The sequence below is a fragment of the Stegodyphus dumicola genome, chromosome 11 (genome assembly GCF_044657685.1).
Source record: "Stegodyphus dumicola isolate Sdum_Otavi_A_Nest chromosome 11, ASM4465768v1".
NCBI classification, from domain to species: Eukaryota; Metazoa; Arthropoda; class Arachnida; order Araneae; family Eresidae; genus Stegodyphus; species Stegodyphus dumicola.
The window spans coordinates 168,192,880-168,206,395 of NC_140778.1; positions in this window are offsets into that span (position 1 = coordinate 168,192,880).

Here is a 13,516-nt window from a genome sequence, read left to right on the forward strand (position 1 = left end):
TCGTATGAAATGTCGTCGCCCGGTATGATGTCAGAATGTCGTCTGTTGTGATCGTTCCGTATGTAAGCATATGATTGATCTTATAATTTATAGCCCTTCCTAGGGATAAATACATTACCTCTAATGATATATGGGTCATAGGGCTTCGCTTATTTAATAGGAACACGACCCTGAAATCTTTACCTATCCATATCTGTCCTTAGTGGGTATCATAGAAGTGAAAAATAAATCCAAATAATGGAACAATCCTGTGCACTTGAAGTTCTGAATCACATACAATGTGGCAATATGTAACAGTGGCAAAACTTAGGTAAAATAGCGATTTAAATATATATGAAGCATAACTTTCAAATCGTAAAAGCAAATTAGCACATCTGTATTATAAAAACTTTGCATATCGTTCTCCTCGTAGGTTCTACAGCTGTAGCGTCTTCCTATTTCCGTGTCTTGAAGCTAACGGAATAGCGTAGGGGTAGTTGTTGAGGCATACAAAAGGAGTGGGCGGAGCATAGTTGCGCAGACCAGTTGTCGAAATTTTTAACACATAATACACATCAAAGTGCTGCCTCAGAGGGCGCAAGATCCATATCGATTTGCCAGCACTAATTAAGGAAATATAATAAAGAATAAATAATGAAAAGTAGGAAAAACACTATATACACTATGCACACCGATCACCAAAACTCATTTTGGTGTATTGTTCTTGCTAATTATGTAACGTAAGTTAACGTTACGCTAACCAGTTGATTTTATCTTAAAGAGGTGGATATTAAAGAATTAAAAATATTTTGATATATTTCTGTATTGTGTTTATATTTAGATGAATTTTTACCCAGCCGAAGGTTGATGAAGCCATTTTCATGAGAGTGTAAGGATAACATAATTTCTGTGCTTTAAAATAATAGGTCAAAGAAAAATACATGTTTTGAAAGTATTTTTTTTTATTGATAAATATTTTCTCCATAGTATTCACGTATTTTCGTTCTAATAATAATAATCTCTGGTTATATATAAGTATTACGTTTATGTTTTGTATAGCAAGAAGCCCCCCCCCAAAAAGAATTATTTATTTGAATATGTATGGCAGCTGTAGTTTAGCGTTGGTTCGTTTTCCACTTTTCCGCTTACACTTTTATCCAAAAAATAGCAAAAATCAGAGATATTAATTAAAAATTCTTAAAACGCTAATTTTCGCCCTCATTTTTCCGAATGGCAACAGGGATACAACAGCAACAATGGCCTCGTGCCATTATTGCTGATGTAATGAAAGAGAATTTTCGATTTTATCAAAGACAAATGAATAAAACAAAAATTAAAAAAATATAATTTGAAACCTCATTCAAATTTTGGAAACCTCGTTTCGAGGTGCACTGGCTCTTGTCTAGATGCACCTATGTAGCAAATTCGTAGCCCTGGGTCTATTAGCTTACACTCAGCCCAAACGAAAGACAGACACATAGAATCTTCCTTCTATTATGAGTTATATATCAGAATACCTTTCATTGTTACATATTTAAGGAATCCCTTTAATAGCGTTCGATACAATGAATTTACCAATAATTGTTTTAGGCTTTTTTGAATTACAACAAAGTTAATGTATACATTTTTAACAATGCTTATATACCATAATCATTAGAGACACCGAATCTAGTGGTGCTAAAAACTTACGTGTGGAGCTTATTTGCTTAAACTTGTTATTTTTAATACTGAAATCGAATTGGAACCATTTTTAGAAATGGAGTTCCTTTTTTTTTCACAGTATTGTGCTACGTTTTTATACCAACACCCTTTATCGACAGCCTATTGGGCATACTTATTTGTTTTGCGACTGTGTTTCTTTTGTTTCCTGGAAGAGAAAAGAAAACTCGTTAAAATAATGATGAAAACTCTATTAACCGTAATGAACACAAGTTTAACACCGGAAAAAAGGTACTTAATTTAGATTTCCTTGATTCATATGATGATATTAATAAATTTTATGATGATTCCTTTGATGTGGATATAAAGAGTGACACCGATCTCCTCGAAGTTAATAACGAAGCTTTTGATAATAATCTTCTTAATTTGCATATTGATAGTGATACTGACCACATCCACCATTTTGCCAAAGATTTCGATAATAATCCTTATGATGTGCACAATATCAGCGATGAAAACCAATTTAATTACCCGCAACATAAAACAGAAAAGGATTTTGATTTTCCAAAACCTGATAACTCAGGTAATCAAATAGGCACGAATAGCAGTATAACAATGTTGAACCAAGAAGAATTCAGTTTGAATGCCTGTTTTAAATCATTGGATGCTGAATGCATTGTATCGCATAACGATCTTGGAGCACAAAGTGACATCGATTCTGGTAATCTCCTTAACACAAATAATGAACCAGGAATGAATGGCAAATTGGATCAAATAGACAGAACAGAACTCAAACCAATTCAAGATTCTCAAGAACACCCTGTTGATGCCGTCTTTGGTACCGTCCCTGTTACCTATATTGATGACGAATACACTCAACATCCTTCTTCGACTCATAGCAAGCGTTTCAAAATTTCAAACCTAAGAAAACCATTACTAAAATATTTCTGCTTTAAAAAATTTAAAATAAACAAAGGACTTATAGCATATTATCGAGATCTCAGATAGGTTTACACAATTTCAATTCATATTCGTCAAAAATTTGTTTGCCATGACACCAATCCCTTCTACCAATCATAGCAAGCGTTTCAAAATTTCAAACCTAAGAAAACCATTAGTAAAATATTTCTGCTTTAAAAAATTAAAAATAAACCAAGGACTTATAGCATATTATCGAGATCTCAGATAGGTTTACACAATTTCAATTCATATTCGTCAAAAATTTGTTTGCCATGACACCAATCCCTTCTACCAATCATAGCAAGCGTTTCAAAATTTCAAACCTAAGAAAACCATTAGTAAAATATTTCTGCTTTAAAAAATTAAAAATAAACCAAGGACTTATAGCATATTATCGAGATCTCAGACAAGTTTACACAATTTCAATTCATATTCGTCAAAAATTCGTTTGCCATGACACCAATCTCATTGACTGACCAGTGACTGCCTAAAAATTGGACATTGACTGAGCAGTGATTGATTAAGTGACGATCTCATTGACTGACCACTGACAGACTAAAAATTGGACATTCACTGAACAGGGACCGAGAAAGGGAACATCTCCTTGCCTGACTAGTGACTGAATAAAAATTGGACTTTGACTGAAAAATGACTGACTAAGTGACGATCTCATTGACTGAGCATTGGATTTAAACGGAAAAAATTGCCTTATTCGATAAGAGAGAGGAAGGATGTTTTCAGTCCAATCGATTTCGCTACAGCTGAAATGCAAACAGAAAGTCAGTTTAAAATTCTTTTTTGCAGCTACATTTCAGAATTGTAAAATAAAAATGAAATTATATATTAACCTGAAATTAAAATGATTATTTGCAGTTAAATGCTATTGCTAAATTACGTTTTGTGTTCTTAAATTAATTTACTAGTTTACACACCATATTCAGTTATGATTTACCAATATGCTCTATTTTTAACTATAACTTCTCATTGAATTAAGGAAAGCTGTAGCTATTATTGAAATTTTCCTTAGGCATATTTTCCCTTGTTGTCTGTGCTCCCAATTCGAAGTGACCGTCAGCCACTTCCTTTTTGTTTTTCGTAAGTGATTTGTCGGCATTTCGCATAAAAAATCTCCAGATTATCATTAAAACACGAATAAGGATGTTATTTTTTATTTTAGATTTTTTTCTCTCTGTGGCTTTCATGTCAAAACGTACTAGAAATAATAAATGAGAATATATTGCTTTCTTTTCAAACGAAGTATTTTCAATATGTGTTCCATAGCAATATGCTCTGTCATTAAGATTGCGAAGAGTTTTACCCTCTTTCATTCCTCGCCAACGTGCTGGCTGCATGGTTGGCTTCTGCAGTTTCCCTTATCTCAACGTATATGAGGCAATTTCCCTTAGAACGTTCTCCGCAAAGCCCTCCCTCGCGCCAGGTACGTAACCATCCTTTTCTTTGCCTTTTTCAAATAACCTGACTTTTACTCAAACAAATCAGTCACGACATGAAATTTGGAAGAAATGGATTTAAATAATTTTTTTATAAAAATGTCTCGATTGTATATATTCTGGATGTTAAAGGATTTACAAACCCAGAGATACAGGAAAAACAAATATTAAACTGAAAGCTTTCATAATTTGTATTACGGGCAAAGGGATCATTTTTTTTCATTTGCACACATACACATTTGATCAGAATTCGGGCTAATATCGCTCTGGGTTAAAAATATTTAAAAACAGCGTATTTTATAAATTACAAAATGAAATTTTCATATATTTGAATAAATATTTATGAGGCATTATTAATAAAAATGAGAATAAAGGAAACACTATGAATAATCCTCAAACGTTCAGTCTGAAATTTAAAATTCAACAAACCTATCGCAAACCACTGAGTACAGGGGGTGTTCAGGTATTTTTTTAAGGATTTTGCAAAGATTTAGATATATAAACACATCTTATAATCTCATTTTCTAATATATTCCGTCTGAGAGTCCTTTTGTTGAACCATCATATTACATCTTGATTTCCAAGAGTTCCAAGTTTTAAACGTACAAATGCACATTAATCCATGGGAGACACATCAGGAGATTTCGATGATATGCATCTAGAGGGTACAGCTTTAATTCCGGTTTCATATTTTATTTTTTCAAACCATAAAGCAGTAGATTTAGAGGTATGAATTGTAGCCTTGACCTGATGGAACTTAATACATTCAAGATATTTTGGATAAAGAGATGACATTTCGTTTTTTAATATAGGTGTTTAAAGTTTTTTCTGATTGTAATCCAAATTAATTTTGATATTTGTTTCTACTTTCCTTACTTTAAGTTTCTCTTTAGAAAAGAATCCAGTAAGAACAATTAAACCTTTAGAAAAAATGTCCTTGATTTTTCTGAACCAATATACTGTGTCTTTTTCTCCTCTTTTTTGGTAGTAAATTAATCTTTTTCTATTGCAATCGTTATAGCTATGTCCAAGCTTTATGTGTTGTAACTACACTGAAGTGCCACTAAATTAGGGATAGACATGGCTATGGAAATTGAATAGCGCTGCGCCGCATCTGGGCTTACGTGAGGAAGTTGTGCTAAATGCACATAAAGCTAGCACTGTGGTTGTTGATATCAGTGGTTTCACATACCAGTATAGGTAAACTTTTTGACATAGACAGGTTCAATATCGGGCAGATAGTAGTCACTCGTCGCATGGGAAATACAATTTCCAAAATCCTCAGCGGGACAGCATTTTAACATTAGACAGTATCAAGTGCATACCGAGAATGCACGGATGGCGGGAAAACGAACTAGCGATGGGGCAAAGTGCATAGCACAGTTAACTTAGAATAATCGTCGAGTGAGACGTCTCAGCCGTATTGTACACGGCCAACGAAGTAAAGAATAGCTCAAATTACTCCCTAGCTGAAGCAGGCGACAGTCGTAGAGTCAGTAAAAAGATCGTGTATCGCTCCCTTCAACATATGGCCTTCGGAAGCCGTAGACACACGAGGGTACCTTTCCTAAATACATGCCATCGCGTTCCCATTCTTACCTGGGCAGGAAAAGTATAGAGAATAGACAATAGTGTAGTTGAAATGTGTAGGAGCGATGAGTCTCGATCTGTCTAATTTACCCTTTTGTGGGGGAGCTGGTAGTAGACAGCTTCCTGAGCCTCGTATTAGACAGCCCTAACTTGAATTCTACTGAGCATCTTTCCAAATTAGTATATCTTATTATTGAGGAATGTAGAGGATTGAAGTTTTATAGTCTATTCACTCGGTTTTGCATGTTCAGAATGTCTGTTATGATGGTCGTATGAAATGTCGTCGCCCGGTATGATGTCAGAATGTCGTCTGTTGTGATCGTTCCGTATGTAAGCATATGATTGATCTTATTATTTATAGCCCTTCCTAGGGATAAATACATTACCTCTAATGATATATGGGTCATAGGGCTTCGCTTATTTAATAGGAACACGACCCTGAAATCTTTACCTATCCATATCTGTCCTTAGTGGGTATCATAGAAGTGAAAAATAAATCCAAATAATGGAACAATCCTGTGCACTTGAAGTTCTGAATCACATACAATGTGGCAATATGTAACAGTGGCAAAACGTAGGTAAAATAGCGATTTAAATATATATGAAGCATAACTTTCAAATCGTAAAAGCAAATTAGCACATCTGTATTATAAAAACTTTGCATATCGTTCTCCTCGTAGGTTCTGTAGCGTCTTCCTATTTCCGTGTCTTGAAGCTAACGGAATAGCGTAGGGGTAGTTGTTGAGGCATACAAAAGGAGTGGGCGGAGCATAGTTGCGCAGACCAGTTGTCGAAATTTTTAACACATAATACACATCAAAGTGCTGCCTCAGAGGGCGCAAGATCCATATCGATTTGCCAGCACTAATTAAGGAAATATAATAAAGAATAAATAATGAAAAGTAGGAAAAACACTATATACACTATGCACACCGATCACCAAAACTCATTTTGGTGTATTGTTCTTGCTAATTATGTAACGTAAGTTAACGTTACGCTAACCAGTTGATTTTATCTTAAAGAGGTGGATATTAAAGAATTAAAAATATTTTGATATATTTCTGTATTGTGTTTATATTTAGATGAATTTTTACCCAGCCGAAGGTTGATGAAGCCATTTTCATGAGAGTGTAAGGATAACATAATTTCTGTGCTTTAAAATAATAGGTCAAAGAAAAATACATGTTTTGAAAGTATTTTTTTTTATTGATAAATATTTTCTCCATAGTATTCACGTATTTTCGTTCTAATAATAATAATCTCTGGTTATATATAAGTATTACGTTTATGTTTTGTATAGCAAGAAGCCCCCCCCCAAAAAGAATTATTTATTTGAATATGTATGGCAGCTGTAGTTTAGCGTTGGTTCGTTTTCCACTTTTCCGCTTACACTTTTATCCAAAAAATAGCAAAAATCAGAGATATTAATTAAAAATTCTTAAAACGCTAATTTTCGCCCTCATTTTTCCGAATGGCAACAGGGATACAACAGCAACAATGGCCTCGTGCCATTATTGCTGATGTAATGAAAGAGAATTTTCGATTTTATCAAAGACAAATGAATAAAACAAAAATTAAAAAAATAAAATTTGAAACCTCATTCAAATTTTGGAAACCTCGTTTCGAGGTGCACTGGCTCTTGTCTAGATGCACCTATGTAGCAAATTCGTAGCCCTGGGTCTATTAGCTTACACTCAGCCCAAACGAAAGACAGACACATAGAATCTTCCTTCTATTATGAGTTATATATCAGAATACCTTTCATTGTTACATATTTAAGGAATCCCTTTAATAGCGTTCGAAACAATGAATTTACCAATAATTGTTTTAGGCTTTTTTGAATTACAACAAAGTTAATGTATACATTTTTAACAATGCTTATATACCATAATCATTAGAGACACCGAATCTAGTGGTGCTAAAAACTTACGTGTGGAGCTTATTTGCTTAAACTTGTTATTTTTAATACTGAAATCGAATTGGAACCATTTTTAGAAATGGAGTTCTTTTTTTTCACAGTATTGTGCTACGTTTTTATACCAACAAGCTTTATCGACAGCCTATTGGGCATACTTATTTGTTTTGCGACTGTGTTTCTTTTGTTTCCTGGAAGAGAAGAGAAAACTCGGAAAAATAATGATGAAAACTCTATTAACCGTAATGAACACAAGTTTAACACCGGAAAGAAGGTACTTAATTTAGATTTTCTTTGATTCATATGATGATATTAATAAATTTTATGATGATTCCTTTGATGTGGATATAAACAGTGACAACGATCTCCTCGAAGTTAATAACGAAGCTTTTGATAATAATCTTCTTAATTTGCATATTGATAGTGATACTGACCACATCCACCATTTTGCCAAAGATTTCGATAATAATCCTTATGATGTGCACAATATCAGCAAAGAAAACCAATTTAATTACCCGCAACATAAAACAGAAAAGGATTTTTATTTTCCAAAACCTGATAACTCAGGTAATCAAATAGGCACGAATAGCAGTATAACCATGTTGAACCAAGAAGAATTCAGTTTGAATGCCTGTTTTAAATCATTGGATGCTGAATGCATTGTATCGCATAACGATCTTGGAGCACAAAGTGACATCGATTCTGGTAATCTCCTTAACACAAATAATGAACCAGGAATGAATGGCAAATTGGATCAAATAGACAGAACAGAACTCAAACCAATTCAAGATTCTCAAGAACACCCTGTTGATGCCGTCTTTGGTACCGTCCCTGTTATCTATATTGATGACGAATACACTCAACATCCTTCTTCGACTCATAGCAAGCGTTTCAAAATTTCAAACCTAAGAAAACCATTACTAAAATATTTCTGCTTTAAAAAATTTAAAATAAACAAAGGACTTATAGCATATTATCGAGATCTCAGATAGGTTTACACAATTTCAATTCATATTCGTCAAAAATTTGTTTGCCATGACACCAATCCCTTCTACCAATCATAGCAAGCGTTTCAAAATTTCAAACCTAAGAAAACCATTAGTAAAATATTTCTGCTTTAAAAAATTAAAAATAAACCAAGGACTTATAGCATATTATCGAGATCTCAGACAAGTTTACACAATTTCAATTCATATTCGTCAAAAATTCGTTTGCCATGACACCAATCTCATTGACTGACCAGTGACTGCCTAAAAATTGGACATTGACTGAGCAATGACTGATTAAGTGACGATCTCATTGACTGACCACTGACAGACTAAAAATTGGACATTCACTGAACAGGGACCGAGAAAGGGAACATCTCCTTGCCTGACTAGTGACTGAATAAAAATTGGACTTTGACTGAAAAATGACTGACTAAGTGACGATCTCATTGACTGAGCATTGGATTTAAACGGAAAAAATTGCCTTATTCGATAAGAGAGAGGAAGGATGTTTTCAGTCCAATCGATTTCGCTACAGCTGAAATGCAAACAGAAAGTCAGTTTAAAATTCATTTTTGCAGCTACATTTCAGAATTGTAAAATAAAAATGAAATTATATCTTAACCTGAAATTAAAATGATTATTTGCAGTTAAATGCTATTGCTAAATTACGTTTTGTGTTCTTAAATTAATTTACTAGTTTACACACCATATTCAGTTATGATTTACCAATATGCTCTATTTTTAACTATAACTTCTCATTGAATTAAGGAAAGCTGTAGCTATTATTGAAATTTTTCTTAGGCATATTTTCCCTTGTTGTCTGTGCTCCCAATTCGAAGTGACCGTCAGCCACTTCCTTTTTGTTTTTCGTTAGTGATTTGTCGGCATTTCGCATAAAAAATCTCCAGATTATCATTAAAACACGAATAAGGATGTTATTTTTTATTTTAGATTTTTTTCTCTCTGTGGCTTTCATGTCAAAACGTACTAGAAATAATAAATGAGAATATATTGCTTTCTTTTCAAACGAAGTATTTTCAATATGTGTTCCATAGCAATATGCTCTGTCATTAAGATTGCGAAGAGTTTTACCCTGTTTCATTCCTCGCCAACGTGCTGGCTGCATGGTTGGCTTCTGCAGTTTCCCTTATCTCAACGTATATGAGGTAATTTCCCTCAGAACGTTCTCCGCAAAGCCCTCCCTCGCGCCAGGTACGTAACCATCCTTTTCTTTGCCTTTTTCAAATAACCTGACTTTTACTCAAACAATTCAGTCACGACATGAAATTTGGAAGAAATGGATTTAAATAATTTTTTTATAAAAATGTCCCGATTGTATATATTCTGGATGTTAAAGAATTTACAAACCCAGAGATACAGGAAAAACAAATATTAAACTGAAAGCTTTCATAATTTGTATTACGGGCAAAGGGATCATTTTTTTCATTTGCACACATACACATTTGATCAGAATTCGGGCTAATATCCCTCTGGGATAAAAATATTTAAAAACAGCGTATTTTATAAATTACAAAATGAAATTTTCATATATTTGAATAAATATTTATGAGGCATTATTAATAAAAATGAGAATAAAGGAAACACTATGAATAATCCTCAAACGTTCAGTCTGAAATTTAAATATCAACAAACCTATCGCAAACCACTGAGTACAGGGGGTGTTCAGGTATTTTTTTAAGGATTTTGCAGATTTAGATATATAAACACATGTTATAATCTCATTTTCTTATATATTCCGCCTGAGAGTCCTTTTGTTGAACCATCATATTACATCTTGATTTCCAAGAGTTCCAAGTTTTAAACGTACAAATGCACATTAATCCATGGGAGACACATCAGGAGATTTCGAGGATATGCATCTAGAGGGTACAGCTTTAATTCCGGTTTCATATCTTATTTTTTCAAACCATAAAGCAGTAGATTTAGAGGTATGAATTGTAGCGTTGACCTGATGGAACTTAATACATTCAAGATATTTTGGATAAAGAGATGACATTTCGTCTTTTAATATAGGTGTTTAAAGTTTTTCTGATTGTAATCCGAATTAATTTTGATATTTGTTTCTACTTTCCTTACTTTAAGTTTCTCTTTAGAAAAGAATCCAGTAAGAACAATTAAAGCTTTAGAAAAAATGTCCTTGATTTTTCTGAAACAATATACTGTGTCTTTTTCTCCTCTTTTTTGGTAGTAAATTAATCTTTTTCTATTGCAATCGTTATAGGTATGTCCAAGCTTTATGTGTTGTAACTACACTGAAGTGCCACTAAATTTGGGATAGACATGGCTATGGAAATTGAATAGCCCTGCGCCGCATCTGGGCTTACGTGAGGAAGTTGTGCTAAATGCACATAAAGCTAGCACTGTGGTTGTTGATAAACAGTGGTTTCACATACCAGTATAGGTAAACTTTATGACATAGACAGGTTCAATATCGGGCAGATAGTAGTCACTCGTCGCATGGGAAATACAATTTCCAAAATCCTCAGCGGGACAGCATTTTAACATTAGACAGTGTCAAGTGCATACCGAGAATGCACTGATGGCGGGAAAACGAACTAGCGATGGGGCAAAGTGCAAAGCACAGTTAACTTAGAATAATCGTCGAGTGAGACGTCTCAGCCGTATTGTACACGGCCAACGAAGTAAACAATAGCTCAAATTACCCCCTAGCTGAAGCAGGCGACAGTCGTAGAGTCAGTAAAAAGATCGTGTATCGCTCCCTTCAACATATGGCCTTCGGAAGCCGTAGACACACGAGGGTACCTTTCCTAAATTCATGCCATCGAGTTTCCATTCTTACCTGGGCAGGAAAAGTATAGAGAATAGACAATAGTGTAGTTTAAATGTGCAGGAGCGATGAGTCTCGATCTGTCTAATTTACCCCGTTTGTGGGGGAGCTGGTAGTAGACAGCTTCCTGAGCCTCGTATTAGACAGCCCTAACTTGAATTCTACTGAGCATCTTTCCAAATTAGTATATCTTATTATTGAGGAATGTAGAGGATTGAAGTTTTATAGTCTATTCACTCGGTTTTGCATGTTCAGAATGTCTGTTATGATGGTCGTATGAAATGTCGTCGATCGGTATGATGTCAGAATGTCGTCTGTTGTGATCGTTCCGTATGTAAGCATATGATTGATCTTATTATTTATAGCTCTTCCTAGGGATAAATACATTACCTCTAATGATATATGGGTCATAGGGCTTCGCTTATTTAATAGGAACACGACCCTGAAATCTTTACCTATCCATATCTGTCCTTAGTGGGTATCATAGAAGTGAAAAATAAATCCAAATGATGGAACAATCCTGTGCACTTCAAGTTCTGAATCACATACAATGTGGCAATATGTAACAGTGGCAAAACTTAGGTAAAATAGCGATTTAAATATATATGAAGCATAACTTTCAAATCGTAAAAGCAAATTAGCACATCTGTATTATAAAAACTTTGCATATCGTTCTCCTCGTAGGTTCTACAGCTGTAGCTTCTTCCTACTTCCGTGTCTTGAAGCTAACGGAATAGCGTAGGGGTAGTTGTTGAGGCATACAAAAGGAGTGGGCGAACCATATTTGCACAGACCAGTTGTCGAAATTTTTAACACATAATACACATCAAAGTGCTGCCTCAGAGGGCGCAAGATCCATATCGATTTGCCAGCACTAATTAAGGAAATATAATAAAGAATAAATAATGAAAAGTAGGAAAAACACTATGTACACTATGCACATCGATCACCAAAACTCATTTTGGTGTATTGTTCTTGCTAATTATGTAACGTAAGTTAACGTTACGCTAACCAGTTGATTTTATCTTAAAGAGGTGGATATTAAAGAATTAAAAATATTTTGATATATTTCTGTATTGTGTTTATATTTAGATGAATTTTTACCCAGCCGAAGGTTGATGAAGCCATTTTCATGAGAGTGTAAGGATAACATAATTTCTGTGCTTTAAAATAATAGGTCAAAGAAAAATACATGTTTTGAAAGTACTTTTTTTATTGATAAATATTTTCTCCATAGTATTCACGTATTTTCGTTCTAATAATAATAATCTCTGGTTATATATAAGTATTACGTTTATGTTTTGTATAGCAAGAAGCCACCCCCCCAAAAAAAGAATTATTTATTTGAATATGTATGGCAGCGGTAGTTTAGCGTTGGTTCGTTTTCCACTTTTCCGCTTACACTTTTATCCAAAAAATAGCAAAAATCAGAGATATTAATTAAAAATTCTTAAAACGCTAATTTTCGCCCTCATTTTTCCGAATGGCAACAGGGATACAACAGCAACAATGGCCTCGTGCCATTATTGCTGATGTAATGAAAGAGAATTATCGATTTTATCAAAGACAAATGAATAAAACAGAAATTTAAAAAAATAAAATTTGAAACCTCATTCAAATTTTGGAAACCTCGTTTCGAGGTGCACTGGCTCTTGTGTAGATGCACCTATGTAGCAAATTCGTAGCCCTGGGTCTACTAGCTTACACTCAGCCCAAACGAAAGACAGACACATAGAATCTTCCTTCTATTATGAGTTATATATCAGAATACCTTTCATTGTTACATATTCAAGGAATCCTTTTAATAGCGTTCGAAACAATGAATTTACCAATAATTGTTTTAGGCTTTTGTTGAATTACAACAAAGTTAATGTATACATTTTTAACAATGCTTATATACCATAATCATTAGAGATACCGAATCTAGTGGTGCTAAAAACTTACGTGTGGAGCTTATTTGCTTAAAGTTGTTATTTTTAATGCTGAAATCGAATTGGAACCATTTTTAGAAATGGAGTTCTTTTTTTTCACAGTATTGTGCTACGTTTTTATACCAACACCCTTTATCGACAGCCTATTGGGCATACTTATTTGTTTTGCGACTGTGTTTCTTTTGTTTCCTGGAAGAGAAGAGGAAATTCGGAAAAATAATGATGAAAACTCT